The following is a 26,344-nucleotide window of genomic DNA, read 5'->3' on the forward strand; positions in this document are numbered from 1 at the left end:
GGAAAAGGAAACATTTTAATGAGAATAGTTAGGCAATGAAAGAAGTTGGGAACTCAGCATCACTAGCTATATTCAAAACCAGACTAGATGCCCAAATAGTAACAATTACATCAATTATGCCATGGTACCGGGTGGAGTGGGAAGGCTAGACTAGATAACCCACTAGTCTAATCTTCCCTTTAGTCTCTCTCTCTCTCCCCCTTCCTTCTCTCAGCCATCGTAGTCCATTCTGGTGATATGTCTCTTTGCACATTTTCCAGGATCCAGCCACCAGTCCAGGGACTGAAATACTGCTGCAGGTACACAAGTCAGCATGTCCAGAGAATTCCTGGATGATTGAAACACCAAAATGGAGCCAAGGATGAAGATGGCAAAGATGAAGTCTGATGTGCAGAATTCTGTACATGCACAAGGCCATGTGGCCCAAAAGCTGTAGACAGGAATGCACTGTTGTGGTTGGGTTGGACTTCAGGGTTTCAGACAGAGTGACTATGGACTGAAACCTATCTATTGGAAGGTAGGCTATCATCAAGGTCTGCTCCTATTAATGTTTGTTGCTTCATCAGCTGTAACTTTGATTTGTCTAAACTCAGGCTCAGGTCCACAAGAGAACAGTTGATTATGATGATGCTGTTCTGGACATGGACATTTGAGGCTCTGCTCACTAGCTCATCATCCAGGTAAGGGAAAATTTGGATGCCTAGGCAGTGCAAGTGGGCCACTACCACCACCATTCATTTTGTGCAGATACATGCAGCTGACAACAAGCCAAAGGGATGCTGGTAGTGGGTGTCTCCTATTCTGAAGTGAAGGTACTTCTGGTGGCCTGGATGTATTTCCATGTGGAAGTATGCATCTTGCAATTGAGGGCAGCAATCTCTATTCTCCAGGAAAGCGATAGTGGAAGTTAGGATAACCATCTTGAACTTGATTTTCTTGATGAAGCAGTTCAACCTCCTGAGGTCTAAAATGGGACAAAGGCCACCAGATTTCTTGGGAATTAGGAAATAATGGCAATAGAATCCTCTCCCTCTGTGATGGCAAGGAACCTCCACTATCGCTCCCAATTCCAGAAGGGGCCATTCTTCTTGAAGTAATATGGTCTCATGAGATGGGTCCATGACAAGAGATAGGGAAGGTGGCTTGAGGAAAGGGCAGCAGGTGAACTGGATAACATAGTTCTCCTGTACAGAGCCAAGCAACCATTTGTCTGATGTTATGTCCTTCCAAGAGCTGTAAAAGAATGGTAATTATATGGCATAGGTGCTGAGATTGGTATGCTGTTCTTGAGCAAGCAGTCAAAATGATGCTTAGCAGCTGTCAATGTCTGGTAAGAAAGGCCTGATGCAGAGGAAGCTGTCTGGCAACATCAAGAAGGCCTGGATCATCTCTTAGCAGAGTCCTGGAATTTCTGTTGGAGATATGATCTGTAATAAGGCTGAAGTCTAAACTGTTTCCTCTTTGTGCTTGGAGTATAAATCCCTAGTGATAGCAAAGTCACCTGAAAGTTTTTCAAAGTATGTATAGCATCAGCAGTCCTTTGAGAGAACAGCTTAGACTGCTCAAACAACAAATCCTCGATTGTATTTTGCTGCTCCTCCAGAATTCCAGACATCTGGAGCCAAGAGAAACATCCCATGGCAATGGCAATAGCCATAGTTCATGAGGCTCCATCAGCTCCATCAATAGCTGGCTGGATTGATGCTTTTGCTGTGAGGTGCCCCTGGAAAACAAGAGCCATAAACTGTTCCCTATACTTGTATGGCAGATTCTCTGCAAACTTGGCTCTTGCTGAAAAAGGAATAAAATGATGTTTGGACAAGAGTGCATTTGAAGAGTGGCTGTGGAGTAAACTTTCCTGCCAGGTATATCTAGTCTCTTGAGCCCCTTGTCTTTAGGAGTAGCTTTGGAATGAGACTGGTGGGAGCATGCGGTGGCAGCCTTGAGCACCAATGAGTTGGGGACCTGGAGAGTGAAAAAATAATCCAAATCCTTCAGAGGGACTTGATGTCTGTCTGCTCTTGTGGCTATAGGTGGTAGAGAGTCCTGGGTCTGCTGGAGGATTTTTGCCAGTTCTGGCAGGGCTTCATTAATGGGAAGGACAACCCTTCCTGAGCAGGAGGTTGTAAAATATTGAGAAGACAGTGCAGATTTTTGTGAATGAGCTCCACCTGTACTCCTATAGAAGTGGCCACTGGTCTCATTAAGTTCTGGAAAAAGCTAACTTCTCTGGAGATGGAGAAGTGGACTGTGGGGTGACAGCTTCATCTGGAGGTAATAAAGGCACATGGGCAGGGACATCCAGAGGTTCCTCCATTATCTCACCCTTGTAGTAGGGTCCAAAGTAGTGGGAGGAGGGATGGTGGGAGGAACCTGCTCAGAGGTTTCTTGGACTGGAGAAGGGAACCTCCTTCGAGTAAGAGAATCTGATGAGGGTCTTGGAACAGGCCATGACCAGTATGGCCTAAGGGAGTGGGAGGACTCCACAGTTGAAGTCACACATGATAGAGAGCACCACATAAGGGCTTCATTCTAGGAAGACCATTCTTAGAACCAGTGTCCCTTTCACAATATCTAGAAGATGATCTGAAAAATTGGGATGATTATATGCACCTCTCCAGTTCAGAGTGTGAGGAGAAAACAGAGGATTCCTCAGGAAATGGTGGGGCTGTCCCTGTTGGAGGTCACCGTGGCCGTGTTATCGCAAATACACAGTAGATAATACAGGATGAGATGGTCACAATGCCAATGAGATCATTGGTGCTGGCGTGAGAGAATGGAGGACTGCATTGATGACCTCAGTGGTGCTGACTGTGCTAACAGAGCTGACCGAATCGGCAGTGTCAGTGATGCTGACCACACTGGTAGTATTGATTGCATCAATGATGACCATGAGGACAGATTGTACTGACCGAGCTGGTGGCGCAAATGGTGCTGGACGTGCTGAGAGTGGTGATAGTGCTGGGGCCAAAGGCACCTTAGATGTCATTGCCAGACCCAAATGCTGCAATAATGGAGAGTCTGGTAAAGAAAACACAGATGATCCCTCACAGACAGGAATAGAAGGCACCAAGAACAGGTAGGTGCTCTATCATCCACGCTTCCAATCAAGTGGGATGCATCACCTCTTTTATCAAGTGAATTTATAGGTGGAAGTCCCTCTGTCTAATGGGGAAGGAGCTACAAACTGGACATTTGTCCCTCACATGTTCTTCATCTAGGTAGATTAAGCAGCTTTTGTGCTTGTTTGTGACGGGGCTAATGGCCCTGCAGGTGGCAAACTGCTTGAAACCTGCAGATTTTTTCATATCATCTTTTACTGGACTAACTTCTGTTTGTGAAAGAGACAAGCTTTCAAGCTACACAGAGCTCTTCTTCAGGTTTGTAAAGCATTTTGGGGATACAGCTGTTATGAAAGACAAATTACAAAAATAAGGCCATGATTCAGGAAGCTACTTATGTATGTACTAAATTCCACCTCTACTCTGGGCAACACATAAGTGCTGTCCTGAATAGGGATGCTTTCCTGACCAGGGGCTAACGTTATACTACACTGGAAGCCATTGGGGAAGCTGTGGCAACAGAATGGATTGTATGAAATGCAGCTTAGCTGGGACAACCATTTCTCTAAATGAGAACCCCCAACAGGGAAATAATGATTAAGAATACAATTTTGTTCAGTAAAATTTGAAGAAAAAAAAATCCTGGGCTCCTTTGGATGAATTAGCCCATAGAGTCAGAAATGCCAAAAAAAAAAACAAAAAAAACAAACCCACAAGACAGCCATGATACACACTTAGCTGAGCTTTGACATCTCTTCCATCAGGTAATTTTCTAGTCATGTTGATTTAGCCATTCCAATTTCATAGAAAGGAGTCTAAACAATGTTAGAAGTTAAAGTCTTCCTTTCAGGTTTGCTTTGCAATTCGCTGTAGCTCTTTCTACTCTAAGTCTGGTCCCAAATAACCAGTTATATATTTCTTATTAAAAAATGTACAATGTTTCAGAAAATTGAAATAGTTTCCAAAATTGTCCCCCACTGGTAATTCTGCATTTGATTGTCAAAAATGTTAATCTTTTCTCAGGCCTGAAATTATGAGCCAGCTTTATTGGTCAAAGGCCATAATAATTTGAGGTCTTATTTTATAAACTCATTTCTGCAGAGTGATATCCTGATAGGAGCAAGAATAATAAATCACAAACATGTCCCCCAAGATTGCATTGTAAATGTCAAACTAGACAGGAAATTGTAATTAAAGAAAGGAAATTGCTACAAAGAAGCACTTGATTTTAAAATGAGCTAAGCATAGAATTTTCTAAGCATTTAATTATAGACCAATTTCAACTGACTGCTTTGCTTTTGCAGTCATATTTCTTATTATAACTCTTCTACATAATAACCAAATCTCTCTGCTTATACTGGTCAGAAGTATTACTACATAACACTGCATAAGCAGAAGGATTACTAACTTTACAGGAACTATAATCATGTTTTAGTATAATGGCTAGAGATATCCAAATTTTACATCAGTGGTTATCTAATTTAAAATCAGTGATTGAGCATATACCTGCTCTGAACACTACCTGCACCTTTTCTAAACTGGCTCTTAAACAAGTGCAAAGTGGTATTTATTGGTGCACCATTTCTGAAACATTTGATCTGACCAACACCTGGCCCACCAATACCTGGGCTAAGTCAATAATTCTGTGCCAGTCAGCTATGAAAATTCAGGACTGTATCCTCAGACACCCAAGGGGGTCCCTTTGCACCACTCTGGTGGGACAGAGTGCTGCCTTATGAGGACTGCTGAACCTCCCTTTGATGTAGGGGGAATCTCTGGGTGGTACACAGCTGGCTCTATGCCACTCACTCTCCCCTGAGGCATAATGGGTGGAGAGGGAGTGAGTTAGAGAATAGTGTGCTCTGGTAATCCTCTGCCAGCACAGTAATCACATAGGAGGTTGCTCTAGATAGAGTAATTCAAATAGTCCCTACAGTCCTATGGGCCCTTTTGCCCTTAGCATCTCCAGAATCAAGAGATATTAAGGGCGGTGTAGAACCACCTTCCTCCCCACTCCACAGGTCCTGCTATGAGCACACCTCAGCCAGACCCAAGTATCAGGCTTTCAAATTGCCCTAGCAGCTTTTTAAAATGTCTTACTTGTAGTGAAGTGATGGAGATGTTTGTGACTGGACTAAAATGGGAAGGAAAACTCCTAAAGAGGTTTTTTTACATAGCCTAAAAAGTTCACTTGGCATAAAAGAATACCCTATATGCTGTATGTTCTTAATATATCATGAAACAGATATAGAAACACTTTTCTGCATCAATACTGAAGCTAGAGTTAATCAAGTTGTACCAAGTATTCATCAGGTTATAGCAAAATTCACTGGATTCGTCACAGCGCATACCTCCAACTAGCAGAGAACAAATCAAGATGCAGATATAATCCTTTGCACCCATGATCTGACTACAACTGAAACATTATGCTGCTGTAGGCACTGCATGGAAAGGGATAAAGTCTAGTCAACTGGTGGGTACTTTTCCAGCCAAGATATCGATCTGTTACCTTGCAAATCAATATATCAATTTTAAATTCCACCACTCAAACATTTGGATGAGATAAATTAATAAAAGTATCCAGATCTTTCACTCATACTTACATCAGCAGCAGGAAGGAAGAGTTGATACAGTACTGCTAATTAAGCTATTTGGGTATAGCTTGTGAGTAGAAGAGAAGAGCTATGGAGAGTGTTAGAGAAGAATGGAGTGGAAGATCATATAGAAAGTAGAATACTGGTATTTAAAGGGGAGTGGGCTAAGAGGCAGTGAATGGTAATAAGAAAGGGGTGGCAAAGGGGAACTGTGAAGAGTGGCAGAAAGCCTGAGTTAGTCAGGTGTGGAGACAGATGCTAGAAGAAGGGAATCATATAAAGGGGGCTTGAGAAGGGTGAAGGAGAACGAGTCAGGTGCAATTCGAGATGATCCTACATTGATAAGAATATTGAGGAGAAGACCAAAGAAGCTGAGTAAGATGTAGGGTTTTTGAGAGAGAAATTTCACAGATGAGGGATAAGGAAGTGGAAGGGAAAAGGCACATAGCAATAGTGGAGTCTGGGGTCAACAGAAGATGCCTGGGAGAGAACAGGAGAATAGGCCTAACTCTGAGGGTAGCACCAGAATAAATTGCCTAGGGAGGTTGTGGCATTTCTGTCACTTGAGGTTTTTAAGAACAGGTCAGACAAACATCTGTCAGGAATGGCCTAGTTATTACTTAGTCCTGCCTTGAGTGCAAGGGACTGCACTAGATGACCTCTCAAGGTCCCTTCCAGTCCTACACTTGTATGTCTAACTGCAACCCCTTCCAGCATGACTGAGGAGTTCCAGATAAAACTGCATGATCAACAAGGGTAGTGGCTCAAGCTGAACTGAAATAAAGAAGAATAGAGATGGGATCGCTCAATAGGTATTTAGCACATGAAAGTCATCAAGTCTAATACAGCAGACACTTTTTCAATGCTCCTAAAAGATTTTTTTCAGGTTTTTCTTTAAGCAATTTTCTCATCAGCTCCCTGTCTCTTTCTTTCATGGTTGTGTATTTACTTCAGAGTTCACTTGACTTACCTCCACTACAGTTGGTTGGCTGGAGTGGGTCTTTTACTCAGTGGTCCTAATCCAGTCATTCTGCATGGTATTCTGATCCCTGTGCAGCTCAATTGATATTTCGCAGTGTGCCTCCTTCCTCTCACTTGAGAGATATTAATTCGAGTTGAAACCATTATCCCACATGAGTTAAGGGATGTGTGTGTGTGGACAGGACTCAAGTTAACTGTGCAGTGAGGACAAGGCCCATGTCTTTCAAAGGCTCTTTCCAACACCTTTGTTTCATCATCTGTCATGGTTTCATTTTTTGTATCTTTGTTGCCCTCCGGCCCTCCAACAATTGCTCATTTGCTACAATATGTAAGTCGATTTAAATCCTGTTATAATTCCTCCAGTGGTAATTTTTGCCAATGCTTTATTCAAGCGATTACTTGAATGCACAAGTTTACTCATGTCCTCTACTACAGGTTAAAAAGTAGACCAAGTTTCTGTAAGCATTAAGTAGAGTCAGGCTGTTCACATGGCTGAGAGGCAGGTTGGCCTTGCGGTCAAGTCACTAGCTAAGGAGCCAGGCAATCCAAGTTATGTTCCTGGCTTTGCAACAGACCTCCCCTATGGTCTTGGGAAAGCCATTTAATCTCTGAGCGGCCTCAGTTACTAACCTATAAAATGGAGATAATAATCCTTCTTGTCTCTTTAAATTGTAAATTCTTAGGGGCAGGGAATGTCTGTGTTTTTAAAGGGCCTAGCACAATAGGGCCTCTCGGTTTGACTGCAATACAAACACATAATAGGTTCAAAGCTATTTATTAGAATTCCAATTAATTTTTCCCATAGCACTTGTTAAGTTGTGTTATGCTGTTACTTATGACAGGTTTCAGAGTAGCAGCCGTGTTAGTCTGTATTCGCAAAAAGAAAAGGAGTACTTGTGGCACCTTAGAGACTAACAAATTTATTAGAGCATAAGCTTTCGTGAGCTACAGCTCACTTCATCGGATGCATTTGGTGGAAAAAACAGAGGAGAGATTTATATACACACACACAGAGAACATGAAACAATGGGTTTATCATACACACTGTAAGGAGAGTGATCACTTAAGATAAGTCATCACAAACAGCAGGGGGGGGAAGGAGGAAAACCTTTCATGGTGACAAGCAGGTAGGCTAATTCCAGCAGTTAACAAGAATATCAGAGGAACAGTGGGGGGTGGGGTGGGAGGGAGAAATACCATGGGGAAATAGTATTACTTTGTGTAATGACTCATCCATTCCCAGTCTCTATTCAAGCCTAAGTTAATTGTATCCAGTTTGCAAATTAATTCAGCTGTCCAGTTTGGCCAATGTACATGGCAGAGGGGCATTGCTGGCACATGATGGCATATATCACATTGGTAGATGCGCAGGTGAACGAGCCTCTGATAGTGTGGCTGATCTGATTAGGCCCTATGATGATGATTAGGCCCTAATGCCATGTATATTGGCCAAACTGGACAGTCTCTACGTAAAAGAATGAATGGACACAAATCAGACGTCAAGAATTATAACATTCAAAAACCAGTTGGAGAACACTTCAATCTCTCTGGTCACTCGATCACAGACCTAAGAGTGGCTCTACTTCAACAAAAAAGCTTCAAAAACAGACTCCAATGAGAGACTGCTGAATTGGAATTAATTTGCAAACTGGATACAATTAATTTAGGCTTGAATAGAGACTGGGAATGGATGAGTCATTACACAAAGTAAAACTATTTCCCCATGGTATTTCTCCCTCCCCCCCCCACTGTTCCTCTGATATTCTTGTTAACTGCTGGAATTAGCCTACCTGCTTGTCACCATGAAAGGTTTTCCTCCTTCCCCCCCCCTGCTGTTTGTGATGACTTATCTTAAGTGATCACTCTCCTTACAGTGTGTATGATAAACCCATTGTTTCATGTTCTCTGTGTGTATGTATATAAATCTCTCCTCTGTTTTTTCCACCAAATGCATCCGATGAAGTGAGCTGTAGCTCACGAAAGCTTATGCTCTAATAAATTTGTTAGTCTCTAAGGTGCCACAAGTACTCCTTTTCTTTTTGCTGTTACTTATGTTAATAACATGCTGCGAGACTGTCAGCTGTTAATAGTAGAGAGACAAGGTGGGTGAGGTAATATCTTTTATTTGACCAACTTCTGTAGGGGAGAGAGACAAGTTTCCGAGCTTACACAGAGCTCTTCTTCAGGTTGTCAATATTTTGAGTTACACCTTGATAGTAATTAAAATCTTGAGAGTGAGACCTCTAGTGTTGACTGCCTTGCACTGCAAAAGGAATTCAGCTAGCTGTCATCTCAGTGCAGCTTGTCACTGAGACTCAGGTTACTAGAGAAGTTTATTTGGATCATCATATAACTTGAAATGTAAAAATAATGTTTAACAAAAGAGCTTTGAGGACTTTTCAGTCTAGTGCAGTTGCTGCTCTATGTATGTGTGCTCACAAGGGAAGGATCCTAAACTGGCTGGCAGATATCACAAACGAGCACAGGGAAACATTAGTACCCGCAAGTTGTTGTGAATAAGCAGAATCAAATCAACCACAGTAACATATAGAGTATAAAAAAGCAACAGTGTGTATTTAAAACCAATGTGACAGTAATGTAGAGAAAAGGAAAGCACACTGCTTACTGTTATCACCATCTGTCTCGGTTTGGTAATCCCCATCATTAGAGCTGCTCCAAACACAGAATTTCTGTTCCATGTGAAATTATGACATTTTAAAATTTTGTTTTGTCCCAAATTGAATCGAAATTTTCTACAAAAAAACTGAAAAAAAAAATTAATTTTGAAAATACCAAAATTACTTTATTGAAGCACTTTGATTGGACAAGGCCAAAAAGCTTCATTTTGACTTTATGTGACATGAAAGCACTTCAACTTTATCAAAATGAAACATTTTGATTATTTTTGTTACAAATTTTGACAAAAAATAGATACCATGAAACATTGCTGATTTAAGTAAATCAAATTTTTTAAAATAGACAACTGTTCTGTCAGAAACTTTTCAACCAGCTCTACCCCTCATAATGGGATTTGCCTCCCACATATTTAAAATTAGAAATAATTGTCTCTCACACTTTCTTCCTAGCTTGTAGTAGAAGTAGCTTGGTTAGTTAACAGGGTCTTTGTATGTGTGATAGCTACAATCATGGTTGACACCAGGCATCTCTACAGCTAAAATTAGTAGCTCAAGCTGTAGAGAATCAAAAGCCAAGCTCTCAAGTCAAGAACTGTAACAGACTCATATATTCTGTGGATTGGACACAGAGCGTGATGAGTCATGTGGTGACCAGTGAGCAACACAGGTGTAGGATTTATTGTGTGAAAGCTAAGTTGAAGAAGTTAGTTTTTTATTTAGTTCTGAAAATAGCAAGATCCTTGGCCATTTTTATCTCTACAGGAGTGGATTCCAGCTTCAAGGTCAGGCTAGAATATGTATTCTATTTCCCGTATTCACGAGCTTTTCCACTGGAGGATGGTTTGTTCTGGTGGAACGTAGCCATGGTTACAGAGGGAGAAGTGACCTCTCAGGCAGATTCATTGGGGAGCCACTGTGTGAAGAGTAGAGCACCAAGATGATGTGTTAAAGGGAACCCGTATTGCTAAGCAGATGACCCTGCTACATTCCATACAAGTAGCAGCTTTGTCAGAACGTAGCTTCATTCTGCATTGTGACAGAGTGCTGAGGCCTGATCGGTGGGTCAGCACTCTGACCACTGTACCCTCCATTAGTTCCCCCAATGACAGCTGATTGAGCAATTAGCTAATCAGAAGGAGAGGCTGGGGGAGGTAAGGAATTAATTAGCCCTCAGCTAACTAACCGGATAAAAACCAGGAAGGAAGCATTACAAAAGGGTTAGGGTGGCCACGGCTGTGGCCATCACTGCCACCCAGCCTGAAAGAGCTCCCAAGACAAAGAGATCTCTTTTCCTGCTAGGGCCCTAGTAAAGAGGGCCTGAAAGATGTAGGGACTAAAACCTGTGATGCTACACTGTACTGGTGTTGGTGGAAGGGTTTGGAATAAAATTGCCCTGTTACATGCATTATGAGTTACAATGCAGTGGCTCTTAATCTTTCCAGTCTACTGTATCCCTTTCAGGCATCTAATTTGTCTTGCGTACCCCCCAAGTTTCACCTCACTTAAAAATGACTTGCTTACAAAATCAGACATAAAAATACAAAAAGTCTCACAGCACACTATTACTGAAAAATTGCTTACTCTCTCATTTTTTCCATATAATTACAAAATAAATCAAATGGAATACCAATATTGTACTTACATTTCAGTGTATAATATATAGAGCAGTATAAACGAGTCATTGTCTATATGAAATTTTAGTTTGTACTGACTTTGCTAATACTTTTTATGTAGCCTGTTGCATAACACTTCTATCTAGATGTGTTGATGTACCCCCTGGAAGTCCTCTGTGTACCCCCAGTGGTAGTGTATCCCTGGTTGAGAACCACTGAGTTACAACCATCAGGTATAGAGGTCCCAAATGCATGGATTACCATGGCCAGATCTGTATCCGATGAGAGAGCATCATCTTCTGGCTAGTCACAAATGGCAACAGCTTTTGGGGCAGGGGTTGTTTTGTTTGTTTTGGGGGGGGGCGGGGGAGATTTGTGTGTGTTTTTTTATTTTTTGCTACCATGGCTATTTGAACATGCAATAGCAATGAAGTGTCCAAATGGTTCACCAGGTTGCAGGCCAAACTAACAATGTGAGGACAGGTTTCATAGTAGCAGCCGTGTTAGTCTGTATTCGCAAAAAGAAAAGGAGTACTTGTGGCATTGTGACAGACAATGCCCTCTGTTTTTTCCACCAAATGCATCCGATGAAGTGAGCTGTAGCTCACGAAAGCTTATACTCTAATAAATTTGTAGTCTCTAATGTGAGGACAGATACTTTCAGTTTTGGGCACTGAGATACAGGAAGCCAGTTCTACAAAGTGCTTCTCTTTTCCTACAAACATCTTGTCTCTGTCTTGGTTTAGCTTTTGCATGTTACTAAGAATCCAAGTGTGGCTCAATTAGACATGAATAAAACCTGGGAAATGGTGGTATTGATGTTTGCCATAAACAGATACAAAGCAGGAGGTTGTTCACACGCCCCTGGCATTTTAAAACTGAATAGAGATGAGATATGCAAACAAATATCAAAACATAAAATTTTTCACTCAGAAATATCTAATTACAGGGCTCAAACTGCTGGGTAATAAAAGTTATTTTAAGTTGTTTACATGCAGATTGCACTTTGGTTGCAGCAATTGCTGTCTGCAGCATAGTCTCCATTAGATCGCATGTAATAATGCAACCTTGATCCATCACACCTTGTGGTATGATATTGCCCAATTCTAAACCATCCAGTTATAAGTCTTACATACAGATTTGGGCTGGATTTCAGCCACAATGAATTTGGCCAATTACAAACCAGTTTCACAGTACTAACCTCCCCAGAATACAAGGAGGCCAAGCAAGAGGAGGAAGGGAAGCAGAAGAGAATTATTTGGGTAAGAAAGAACCCCATGTCTTACTGCAACTGCTTTCTGCAAGGAGTGATGGGGAACAAAGTTCATCTTGCAACATCTGTTCCAGACAGATGGAGAAGACAGGACCTATCCAAAGCTCCCCTCACAGCTGCCAGCATCCCTTGCAATCAGAGGGGACAAAGAGAGGCCTTGCTGGCATGACAACCCTTCCCGCCCCTGCTAACACGCGGGTTATCAGCAGGCTGTGAACACAGGATTTTCAGCACCAAAGCACAGACCTCTGTTACTTCATCTGAAGAAGTAAAGATTAGCTGGCAGCAGAAGCCTTATCCTCTGTGTTCTAATCAATGGAAGGGTGTCACTGCATAAACATGTTACATCATTACTCCTGAGCTGAAGAGGTAGCATCTTACCAGGCAAGCACCATGGTGTAAGTGGAGTATTTCTTGATTGTAAAGAAACGTTTCACCATCAGAGTGGGCCACCATATTCATGTCAATACATTGAAGAAGAGGCATGTCCTGCCTTGTGTTGGGGTCCCCACTCAGCAGTAGCTGAAATGCAAGCAACTCTTGTACAAAGTCATGATACTGGTTTCTGGTTGCAGTTCCCTGGTGCATCACAGTGGGGTTTGCTATAGCGCTTAGTTACTGCTGCTTTTTAAAGAAATGCACAACACGATGTCAGGCATAATTTTTGTGCTGAATTTTATGGTATTGAGATAAGTTTCCCAATTAATATGGGAAAATTGTAACAAGTGTAGGGTTCAGTGATAGCAGTTGTGGCACAGCCTGGGGGAAGAAGGAAGGGGGAAAAGCAGCTTTATGACTCTAGGGGCAGCCTGGGAGTCCTCCTTTATCTCTGTAAGGCACTCAAGTGGCGCACACAGGACTGAGGACTTGTCTTCACTACCGGGGTAAGTTGACCTAAGTTACGCTACTCCAGCTATCCAGTTATGTGAATAGCATAGCTGGAGTCAATGTAGCTTGGGTCAATGTACTGCGGTGTCTTCACTACACTGTGTCGACCGGAGACGCTCTCCAACTGACTTTCCTTACTCTTTTCGGAGAGATGGAGTACCGTAGTCAACCGGAGAGCGTTCTGCTATCGATTTAGTAGGTCTTCACTAGACCCACTAAATCGACACTCACTGCATCAATTGCAGCAGCGCCAGTAGTGAAGACAAGCCCATAGAAAGGGCCAGAACCTAGAGCTGTGCAGGAACTGGAATTTCCATTCCACAGAAAATTTGCATTTCTGAAAAAAAATTCAATTCAAGTCTGAACAAGAAGTTGGAAACTGAAATTTTCCATGGAACAGAAAAGTTTTTGAACCTGGGCAGACAGCAAGTCAGCCAGGCAGCCAGCCAGCCTGGGGAGCACTGCCATCCACTAGGGGATTCTGGGAAGCTTGGTAGCCTAGGGAGCCAGCAAGTTGGCCAGCCCACTAGCCTGGAGAGTACAGGGAGCCCTGCAGCCCAATGGGTAGGCTGTTATGGGTCCCAGGAAACTAGTCAGCTCGGGAAGCACCCCAACCCACCCAGCCACCACTGGCTGGCAACGAGGCAGACAACAAGCCTGCCAGCCTAGTTTCTGCTGAAAAATGTGCCAGAATTGACACATTGCTGCCAAATGTTTAGATTCCATTGAATCAGCATTTTTCAAAGGAAGATTGTTTGACGGATCAGGATCTACTACTACCAGGAGCTACTCTCTTAGGCCCTAAATCCTGAAAACTGCTCTACTTTCATAATTGGCCACCCCTTGCAAGTCTGCATTTGATTGTCAAAAATGTTAATCTTGTCTTATATCTAAAATTACAGGTCAGCTTTAAAAGTCTCAGTGAGGCTTCTTTGAAATACAGGGTTCTGCCTGCCCAGAGCAGCTGGCAGGAGCAGTGCCTTCATTTTATTTATCTCCTGTTTAATATATTAGGAACATTTATTATGCAAAAAGGAGTATCCTACTATATTTGGGAAAGAGTCCTACATAGAGGGAACACTTGTATAGTGACCATGAGAGACATACACATGAACAGCAATGTTGATAAAAGCAAAGTAATGCACACCGGAAAACATAATTGCAACTATACATACAAAATGATGAGATCTAAATTAGCTGTTACCACTTAACCCGTAGATCTTGGGCCCAACATGAATAGTTCTCTGAAAACATCTGCTCAATGTGCAGCGGCAGTCAAAAAAAGCTAAAAGAGTGCTAGGAACCATTAGAGAAGAAGACAGTAAATATAATGCCACTATATAAATCCATGGTATGGCCACACCTTGAATACAGCTTACAGTTCTGGTTACCCCATCTCAAAAAAGATATCTTAGAATCAGAAAAAGTACAGAGAAGGGCAACAAAAATGATTAAGGATATGGGACTTTCCATCTGAGGAGAGATTAAAAAGACTGGGACTGTTCAGCTTGGAAAAGGGACACCTAACTGGGGATGTGACCGAAGTCTATAAAATCATGGATGATGTGGAGAAAATAAATAAGGAAGGGTTATTTACTCCTTCACATAATACAAGAACCACAGGTCATCCAATGAAATTAATAGGCAGCAGGCTTAAAACTATAAGAAAGTACTTCTGCACACAATGAACTCTCAACCTGTGGAACTTGTTGCTGGGGTGTTGTGAAGGTCAAAATTATTTTTAAAAAAAGTGTTAAAAAATGATTAGATAAGTTCATGGAGTATAGGTCCATGAATGGCTATGAGCCAAGATGGCCAGGGATGCAACCCCATGTTCAAGTGGCTGCCTAGACTCTGACTACTAGAGGCTGAGAGTGGATGACAGGACATGGATCACTCGATAACTGCCCTGTTCTGTTCATTCCCTCTGAAGTGGCCTGAATTTGGCCACTATCGGACGACAGGATAGAGGGCTAGATGAACCATTGGTTTGATCCAGCAGGGCCATTCTTATGTTCTAAAGTTTATGTTCATTCTGTTTGTGCAATAGAAGGTCCTTTGCCACCATTGTTTATGCTCTAGGGAGAAAACAAAATAGTAGCTCCAAATTTTTATGTGCCCCCATCAACCATATAGGCCTCATTTTTCCACGATTGGTGGATGTACCACTGAAGTCATCTGGCACAGTCAGGCCACAGAAGTTGATCCTGATCACAAAGTCTTTCAGATGGTTTAAAAAAAAAATCCAAATATTCACATCTAATCTACATGCAAAATAAAACCCACCATGTCAGCGCCAGCAGCATCCATATCACTGCACAAAATCCTGACAATTCCTACAATTAACAAACTTGGAAAGTTATAGGTAAAAGAAAAACGACTGTGGGAAGATGATCTTGAAAGGCCTGAAACAGAGACTGGTTTTTTCCATGTTTTATTTCTCTTTTTTCCCCTTCCTTCCCTACAATTGTATGCATAATTGTTTTGTCACTTTGTTCTTCTCTGAAACTTCTACTGAAATGGATTAGGTAATCCATGCTCTGAAACAAATTGAAAATGGAAAATAATATGTAAATGTATAACATAGAACTTAAAAAAGGTTATATGTGTGTGTGTACGTGGGTGCTGGAATAAAAAAGCTTCTCTGTTACTTGCTGGTAGAACAACATATCAACAACTGTTAGAGCTGACTTGAAGGTTAAATATGAGGAAGGAATCCAATTTCTCTTGTCTATTCAGCTCAGCGGTGTGTTAGATTGCGGCTGGAGTGTGCTTATGGAGTGTGGGATATGAAGTAGGCTAATCAATCCCTGCTGCTTCATTCTCAGGTTCTTCTTCTATCAGGTCCCTGCCCTCAGGCAGCCTTCAGCTTTCCAAAAGCCAATTCCATACAAATAAAAATTGCGACCTGCAGCTAGAGGGTGAAGCTGAGTTTTCCCCTTGTGATTAATCTCTTCTTGGGTGGCTTTCAGGGAAAAAAAAGAAAAGAAGAAAAAACATGCATACTGCAGCCTTGCAAAAGAGTTTTCCTATTGAATGAGCCTAGTGCTGTGGAGCCAGCTTATCAAATGAAAGAATTCATTTTTTTTTAGCGGTGCCTTGTGTTGACATTGAGAAAATGAGCTATCAAACACTATGATTAAACTTCAGCTGCCATAATTGTCGTCCAAACAACTGCATGGTGGAACTGAAAAGCATTTTATTTAAACCCAGCTCTATATGGTTCACCAGTAATACTCAGTTTAAAAGGTTGTTGCTGCTAGCAAGAGAAACAAGGCTTGAAATTAACTTTTTCCAATCCATAGACAAAATTAAACATAGGTATTTGAGTCACACAAACAACAGGTAAATCAGATGTGCTCTAAAATTTCATTTTAGTCATTTTGATTGCCAAAAGGTAGCTCTGGGGTATTAAAATATCTGAGCATTTCCTTGTTTCACTGCATTTGACTAGATGTGTCCTGCTTTTATATATCTTTAAAAGATAGGTGTGCAAGGAGGAGGCTTAAATCCTCATTTTGGAAGAAAAAAAAAAAGAAAGAAAAATCTAGGAATTAAAGATTTTATACAAGCAGAGGACGATCTAAAATGCAATTGCCATACTGCCTGCAATTATTACTCAGTGTCCTTGATGGCCTACGCTAATGCACTCATTCAGATAAGGCTTACATAGATGCAAAGTATTTGATATTAATTCTTGGCAACCATTTTATAAGTGTTCTCTAGAGATTGTGGTTCAGTAAAGAGGCAAAAAAGTCCTTCAGGAAATGTGGCTAGAGGCATGCGGGCTTGAAAATGCATCAGCACCTCCAATCACAGCAACCCTCCGGCCAAATGTGGTTCTTTGTGAAATGAGCTGTTGCACAATTAAATCCCTGCGTAAGATTGTTTAAGGAATGCAAATGCTACAGACAAATGAGGGCACAGAAATCAAGAACACAGTAAGGAGGGCAAATTACTGAGGATCAAGTTACATATTTTTTAAAAATTGGAATATTCTCCCACCTCTTTCCCAACCTTGCTTTACATTAACTCATTCATTCTTGGCAAACTAAAACTGGTGTAATATAGTCATCATTCAGGGCCATTTCCTCAGATGGTGTAAATCAGTATGTTGATGAAGCTGCACCTATTGACACCAATGAGTGAATTTGGCCTGTCTCTTAAGAACAGCTTTGCTGTGAACATTATACAGGCAATTGTAGTTACCACTAAACACCACTAGGTGTCTATGAGGAATTTTAATACTGTAAAAAGAAAAGGAGTACTTGTGGCACCTTAGAGACTAACAAATTTATTAGAGCATAAGCTTTCGTGAGCTACAGCTCACTTCATCGGATGCATTTGGTGGAAAAAACAGAGGAGAGATTTATATACACACACACAGAGAACATGAAACAATGGGTTTATCATACACACTGTAAGGAGAGTGATCACTTAAGATAAGCCATCACCAACAGCAGGGGGGGGAAAGGAGGAAAACCTTCCATGGTGACAAGCAGGTAGGCTAATTCCAGCAGTTAACAAGAATATCAGAGGAACAGTGGGGGGTGGGGTGGGAGGGAGAAATACCATGGGGAAATAGTTTTACTTTGTGTAATGACTCATCCATTCCCAGTCTCTATTCAAGCCTAAGTTAATTGTATCCAGTTTGCAAATTAATTCCAATTCAGCAGTCTCTCGTTGGAGTCTGTTTTTGAAGCTTTTTTGTTGAAGGATAGCCACTCTTAGGTCTGTGATCGAGTGACCAGAGAGATTGAAGTGTTCTCCAACTGGTTTTTGAATGTTATAATTCTTGACGTCTGATTTGTGTCCATTCATTCTTTTACGTAGAGACTGTCCAGTTTGGCCAATGTACATGGCAGAGGGGCATTGCTGGCACATTATGGCATATATCACATTGGTAGATGCGCAGGTGAACGAGCCTCTGATAGTGTGGCTGATGTGATTAGGCCCTATGATGGTATCCCCTGAATAGATATGTGGACAGAGTTGGCAACGGGCTTTGTTGCAAGGATAGGTTCCTGGGTTAGTGGTTCTGTTGTGTGGTGTGTGGTTGCTGGTGAGTATTTGCTTCAGATTGGGGGGCTGTCTGTAAGCAAGGACTGGTCTGTCTCCCAAGATCTGAGAGAGCGATGGCTCGTCCTTCAGGATAGGTTGTAGATCCTTGATGATGCGTTGGAGGGGTTTTAGTTGGGGGCTGAAGGTGATGGCTAGTGGCGTTCTGTTGTTTTCTTTGTTGGGCCTGTCCTGTAGTAGGTGACTTCTGGGTACTCTTCTGGCTCTGTCAATCTGTTTCTTCACTTCAGCAGGTGGGTACTGTAGTTGTAGGAATGCATGATAGAGATCTTGTAGGTGTTTGTCTCTGTCTGAGGGGTTGGAGCAAATGCGGTTATATCGTAGCGCTTGGCTGTAGACAATGGATCGAGTGGTATGATCTGGATGAAAGCTAGAGGCATGTAGGTAGGAATAGCGGTCAGTAGGTTTCCGATATAGGGTGGTGTTTATGTGACCATCGCTTATTAGCACCGTAGTGTCCAGGAAGTGGAATATCACCATCACTAAAAACACCATCCTAGCCACTATGGATGTAGAAGCCCTCTACACCAACATTCCACACAAAGATGGACTACAAGCCGTCAGGAACAGTATCCCCGATACTGTCACGGCTAACCTGGTGGCAGAACTTTGTGACTTTGTCCTGACCCATAACTATTTCACATTTGGTGACAATGTATACCTTCAAATCAGCGGCACTGCGATGGGTACCCGCATGGCCCCACAGTATGCCAACATTTTTATGGCTGACTTAGAACAACGCTTGCTCAGCTCTCGTTCCCTAATGCCCCTACTCTACTTGCGCTACATTGATGACATCTTCATCATATGGACCCATGGAAAAGAAGCTCTTGAGGAATTCCACCATGATTTCAACAATTTCCATCCCACCATCAACCTCAGCCTGGACCAGTCCACACAAGAGATCCACTTCCTGGACACTACGGTGCTAATAAGCGATGGTCACATAAACACCACCCTATATCGGAAACCTACTGACCGCTATTCCTACCTACATGCCTCTAGCTTTCATCCAGATCATACCACTCGATCCATTGTCTACAGCCAAGCGCTACGATATAACCGCATTTGCTCCAACCCCTCAGACAGAGACAAACACCTACAAGATCTCTATCATGCATTCCTACAACTACAGTACCCACCTGCTGAAGTGAAGAAACAGATTGACAGAGCCAGAAGAGTACCCAGAAGTCACCTACTACAGGACAGGCCCAACAAAGAAAACAACAGAACGCCACTAGCCATCACCTTCAGCCCCCAACTAAAACCCCTCCAACGCATCATCAAGGATCTACAACCTATCCTGAAGGACGAGCCATCGCTCTCTCAGATCTTGGGAGACAGACCAGTCCTTGCTTACAGACAGCCCCCCAATCTGAAGCAAATACTCACCAGCAACCACACACCACACAACAGAACCACTAACCCAGGAACCTATCCTTGCAACAAAGCCCGTTGCCAACTCTGTCCACATATCTATTCAGGGGATACCATCATAGGGCCTAATCACATCAGCCACACTATCAGAGGCTCGTTCACCTGCGCATCTACCAATGTGATATATGCCATCATGTGCCAGCAATGCCCCTCTGCCATGTACATTGGCCAAACTGGACAGTCTCTACGTAAAAGAATGAATGGACACAAATCAGACGTCAAGAATTATAACATTCAAAAACCAGTTGGAGAACACTTCAATCTCTCTGGTCACTCGATCACAGACCTAAGAGTGGCTATCCTTCAACAAAAAAGCTTCAAAAACAGACTCCAACGAGAGACTGCTGAATTGGAATTAATTTGCAAACTGGATACAATTAACTTAGGCTTGAATAGAGACTGGGAATGGATGAGTCATTACACAAAGTAAAACTATTTCCCCATGGTATTTCTCCCTCCCACCCCACCCCCCACTGTTCCTCTGATATTCTTGTTAACTGCTGGAATTAGCCTACCTGCTTGTCACCATGGAAGGTTTTCCTCCTTTCCCCCCCCTGCTGTTGGTGATGGCTTATCTTAAGTGATCACTCTCCTTACAGTGTGTATGATAAACCCATTGTTTCATGTTCTCTGTGTGTGTGTATATAAATCTCTCCTCTGTTTTTTCCACCAAATGCATCCGATGAAGTGAGCTGTAGCTCACGAAAGCTTATGCTCTAATAAATTTGTTAGTCTCTAAGGTGCCACAAGTACTCCTTTTCTTTTAGTCCCATATCATAACAGCTTCCCTTCAGAAGCCTATTTTTAATCTGTCTTCCCACCAAATTAATGTCCCTTTTATTAGCCTTTTTTCCCGTTTTCCACTTACTTTAACTACCCATGCAGGTGTTTTTGCTAAATCAATTATCTGATAAACTTTACATTCCATGAACATATGGAAATAAAATTTTTGAATTAACAATAACATTTTCATCATTTTTAGAGCCTGTGAGACTCTGAGCTTCACTTCCTTTCCAAGAGTAAAGCTTATAATGTCTAGAAATTATCTCAGCTATTTGGAGATCTAGGGTATTCTTAATGAATGGATCTCTCTATTTAAGAACAAGAGTCATTGATTGAGATATTTGATTCCTAGGAGTGATTTCTAGGTACAATGAGCTAGATCACAGCTATATAGTTGGAATGGAGAAAAAGAAATTTTAGCTGCAAAATTATGCATGAGTCACAAGATTCAGTGATTAGGATGGGAGACGGACAAGACCTGGAAGAGGTTAGCAGTTGGGCTGGAGAGGAAAGGACAGATTCAAGAGAAAGACCTGATAATATTGGGCAGTAGGCTGGAGTCTGGGGATTTTTGCATATACAAAACTAATAAGAAAACTCTTAAGCCTATTCCTTACTGAAATGTATTACTTCCATCACACAGTCAATTCTAGGTTTTATTTAACAGTTTAATTCCTAGGATTCCTCCTGCATGCTTGGCTGTACACACTGACTTATTATTGTAGGGTAGCTTATGCCTACTGGGCTACACTCACATGTTTATTACTGCAGGATTACTCAGGCCTGCTGGACTCCACATAGTGCTAGGTTATTTTAGGATTTTTTTCCATGCATCCTGGCTGCTAGAAATTATTTGTTTATTGGAAGAAAGAACAAAGTTAGTTGTGTGTGAAACAATTATATGACCAAAGATACTGTAAGCCAGATTTTGGATTGAGCTATTAAAGCACTTGACAAAATATTATTGACTCATCATAAGCTTTGCAATAAGGGAATGACAAATATATCGCCAATTAAGAAAACAGAGTCTGACAATGCAATACTCTTAGCTTAAGGAAACCAAATAAAATATCACAGCTTGTTCAAAAAGCTTAATTTGAAATTTCAGAGTAAGTAGAGTGGTATAAACACATTCTTTCAGCAAGGTTTCAGGGGAACAATATGTTAAAACCTTGCTTCTGCGTAGAAGATTAAATTAACTTTTAAGCTGCATCTTTTATTAAAGGCCTTTTCCTTATTCTTTGTCTCCTTCACTTGAAAAATGCTGCATTAAAGAACCTAGTTTTGTTGTTACTGTAATAAATTAAACATTTTCAAAGAGATGAGCCTAATAAGGTCACCTCTGGAAAAGGGCACAACTCTGATTTCCTTTACAGGAGATTTTATTGGGCGCCATTGCAAATTAAGATCAGATAGGATCAGAGAGCTGGGGAAACATCAGAAAATAAATCTGCGGGATTTTTGCTAGAGTCAAAAAGTAAGTAAGAGGGTAAAAGGAGCCCCCCATCCTCTCTGTATTTTGGAACTGTTCTTCAGGACACCAGGCTACCATCCCCTTTCTCCGAGTCATAGATGATTGGCGCTTTAACGTGTACACAAGTTTACAAAGTGACAAAAGTGGGTCAATTCACAGCTTATGTTGACTCTGCTTTTTCAGCTCATATTGTTCAATTACCAGTCAAATTCCGGGTACAGAAGAGGAAAGAAAAAGAAAAAGGCAGTCGTGAGAAATACTGAGGGTCTAACATAGCAATCAAGTCTTATCAGAGTGCAGGAAAGTCCTGTCTAGTCTAGTCTATATAAGTTCTTCCACCGGGCTCAACACTGTAGCATCTGAGTACTTTCCAGTGATGAATTAAGTGATGTGACTAACAACTACTGCATGCGATTTTCCCTCTGTCTTCTCCCCATGCCTATGCTCTTTCCCACCTAGCCACATCCCCCACATGGGTAACTAGGGAATGAAATTAGAGTAACAGCTGCAATCCTAGCAGGCTCTATGATCAACTGTGCTGGTTTATTGGCTGCTTTGCAACAGTTCCCAAGTGTCCGCAAGATGCCCATGAAATTCAGCGGGTTTGGGATCAGGCACAGTGGCTGCAGCACTGAATCTGGGCTAACATTTTTGTTGTTTGACTTCATCTCTTTTCCATATAGTTGTTTACAGTTCAAGCTTTTAAAAATTAATTTGTACAATAAAAGCCATAGGTAATTACATACCCATGATGCAAATGATTACCAGTGACTGAAAACCTTTTTCAAAGTATGTGTCCCTGATTCACTGCATATAACACAATGTAAGAGGATCCAAACAGGAGATTATCCTGATGTGGAATAGAAAAGGAAAGTCACAATACAGGAGAGAAAAGCAAACAAGGATGGGATACTGACCCTTCCCCCGAAAATATGTCTATATGTCAGTTATCGGCTGATCAAAGCAGGGTAGGATTTGGCACCCAGAGGCAGGATGTAAAGATCTTTCTGGAATACTCTAAGAGTATTTCCACCTTCATCTGCATGTTCTTGGGCATCTCATTTAGTTACTAACCTCCCTACATTCCCTCCCTTTCATATGTACAATACAGCCTCCCTGAGCTCATCCACCCTATATTGTCCACATGAAAATCCATGTTAAAGACCCATTTCTGCCATGCTGCCTACACTGAATTAAATCAGCTATTTTTTTTAAAAAAATCTCATTTTCCCCCTTTCTGCAACCTCTGTGTTCAGGTGTGACTGTCCTTAGATGATGAGCTCCTCTTCTGGAATGACAAAAAATCAGCAGCACAGTGTGGGTGCTACCATAAATAATTTAGCAACAACAAGTAACTCCAAGAAATATTCTGACTCTTCAGGGGGAAATACAGCAGGACTTCCCACAGCCAAACAACTGCTAGAGTGTGCGGTGGCTCACTTCAATCAAGTAAGGGCCTGAAGTGTAGCTCACTTCAGCCAAGATTCAGGGAAGAGGAGCTCAACCCAACTCTCCCCCAGATCTCTAATACTTTTTCAGTCCTCATCCTGGAGATCCTTCCTCCATGACTCACACTGTCAAACCCACCCACCTCTTTCATAGTATTAATTATTCCCCACACTGGTCCAATCCTGTTACCCCCACAAATGTCTTCATTCAAAGCAACATTAGTTTTCTCTAGCTAGTGGGAGTGGGTTATTAACCCACATCCCAGCCAGCCTCTGGGTGGATTATATACATCTCCATCACAGCGCCAGGCAACATTCTCCTTATCATTATGTAACAGAGGAATTAAGCAGCACAGTTAATCAGCAATAGGCTCTTCCCTATGACAACTTCATTCTGTCCAGAAAAGCTGAGGCCAAGTACCCACATTCTATGGTAGAGTTCCAGAAAGCATGCAATCAGTGATACGTGCAGAATATGTGGGATAAAATGGATAGTGTGTGCTCATAATGTCAGTCTGTAATACTTGCTGTCACCCAGGACCTTCTGGAGCTTGAGGAGCCTGGCAAAGGGTTAGTAACTGATGGGCACATTACTCACACAGGTGTTTTTCCACATATGTAAGAGAAATTACGATGATGCTGACAGTGAGACCCTGATGGACAATTGCTTTGTTTGAGTCAGTAATGTTTACTCTGAGTTTTGGGGCTGAATTGTGATTGCCTTAGCAGTGGTGCTGGAACCCTTTTAATAGTGGGGGTGCTGAAAGCCAGCCCCTTTATCCCTATCCGCGCCCCCCACCAGCTGAGGCTGGGAGCAGTGTTGTGTCTCCGGGAGAGGGAGACCTGGACAGGGGTAAAGAGGCACAGGCTGGGGTGGGCATCGGGCCAGGAGTGGGCCCGGAGCCGGGACCCCACATGCGGGGCCAGTAGCAGAGCCCCAGCCGCAGGTCCAGCAGCCAGGACCTTGGGAGCAGAGCCCCAGGAGCAGAGGGCCAGGTGTGGGGCCCCAGCCGCAGGTCCAGCAGCCAGGACCTTGGGAGCAGAGCCCCGAGAGCAGAGGGCCAGGTGCGGGGCCCTGGGAGCAGAGGGCCAGTGGCCAGGGAGCGAGGTCAATGCCCAAGAGCAGAGCCCCAGGCACAGGACCAAAAGCGGGGCCCAGGCACAGGTCCAGGAGCCAGGACCTGAGCCCCAGGGTCAGGGAGCAGAGCTCTGGGCACAGGGCCCCGGGTGCATGGCCAGCGGCCGGGGAGTGTGCACGGGGCTATGGCTGGGACCTGAGCCCCAGACACAGGGCTGGGGAGTGGAGTCCCGAGTAAGGGCCCTGGGATGTGGGGCCAGGAGCGGGGCCCCAGCACGGAGCCCCAGGCACGGGGCCAGTGGCCGGGGACCAGGGTTGCCAACAGAAGTTAGTTACCAAAAGAAGACTATAAGAATGCAGTCTAAACTCTCAACCCTATTAGACTGGGCAGCAACTAGAGTAAGCAGTTTTCCTCACCCCACTGGATATTGCAGTCCTTAATATACAGGTTTGTTCCTTAAACCTGGGCCAACCTCCTCCATTGGAGTCTTATCTTCTTCTCAGTGCCTTGGTTGCTTGCAGCATAGGTGGGGGCAGGGGAAGGGCCAAGTATGTGTCTGTTTTATGCCCTCAGTCCATGTGCTTGGAAAACACACGTGTAGGCGTCTCTGGGGGCATTGCTGAGTCTCCCAGCAAGGTTGAGCAATTCCCCTGGAGTGGCCTCATGCAGGTGAGTCATTGTATTGCAGCGTCCCTTGCTGGACAATGGCTGTTGATGGGTTGTTTCATACTCCACCTGGGCATTGGTTACTTTCCTTGCTGTTGCCTCTGGGGAGCGAATATCTGGCTTATTCCCCAATTTACAGCATGTTTTAGTGACAACCATACAACACAATTCTCATAACTTCACATGCATTAAGGATACACATATATAGAGAGAGAAATGACTTTCAGCAGATGGTAACCTTTCCCCGTCCAAACAAAAACGAATTTCACCAAGCTTTCACCAAGTCTCCTTGAGCTAAACAGTTGTTTTCCCTTCAGTGCAGAACCAGCCAGCGCACCCATCTAGGAGGTGCCACAGTGTGATCCAGGCCCTCTCTCTATTACAAGCATCAGCCCTAGCACTCCAAGTTGAGGGCAGTAACTTATACCCAAGACTGCCCTGCTCCACTGCTTCCCAGGTCCACTTCCTGTCATGACTGTTGCTAGTCAAGTGTGTGTTTTTCTGTAGCTCATCTCTGACTTCTTTCACACATCCTTCCTAGACTCCTTCACCAGCTCCCTCTCAGCCACTGCCGCCATCAATCCTCCCCAAGTTCCCTGAGAAGTCTCACAGCAAGGCACTATTCCTTATCAGCTCTCCCGCTACTAATGATTGGCTGCCTCTTTCCCATCAAGCCAAGCTTTCAATCACCCTCCCAGTCACATGATCTGGAGGGAGAAACCTAGACATAAGTCAGAGCTGGGATATGAACCCTTTAAAAGTCCATCTTGCCCTCTGACAGAGACTAGTTGCGAAGGAAAATACTATTCAGCATGATGAAGGCGGTCTGTAAATCAACCATCAGTAAATTATTAATTGCTTATTATTTGCTGAGCACTAGTGATCACCAAAAATGAAAATAAATCATCATGTCTACTATTTTTACCTGGGAGTATTTTCCTGATTTTGTGAAAATGTTCCCACTTCTTAATTTATTAAATTTATTCTTGAGTTCATCTTCAGGGAGGCAAAAAGCACAATTTTCTAAAGCATTTCATTATGAATTATTGTTATATAAAATAAGTAGTGGTATTATTAGAGATCGTGATTACCTTGTGATTCTATCTGGAGACATTTTAATTATTTTAATATGAGTGCCACTCTGACAGGGTTATGTAAATTCCCTTTATTGTGGAGCTGCCCAACATAATGACCACTTCAAGCCCAGAGAAATGCAGACTGGATTCTAAACATATTCACTGTCCACATACACTCACCTACAGAGGAATGTGAACAGCTTTTTACTTTGGATCAGATCTTCAGCTGGTATAAAGCAGGATAGGTCCACTGAC

The sequence above is a fragment of the Dermochelys coriacea genome, chromosome 6, assembly GCF_009764565.3.
Source record: "Dermochelys coriacea isolate rDerCor1 chromosome 6, rDerCor1.pri.v4, whole genome shotgun sequence".
Lineage (NCBI taxonomy): Eukaryota > Metazoa > Chordata > Testudines > Dermochelyidae > Dermochelys > Dermochelys coriacea.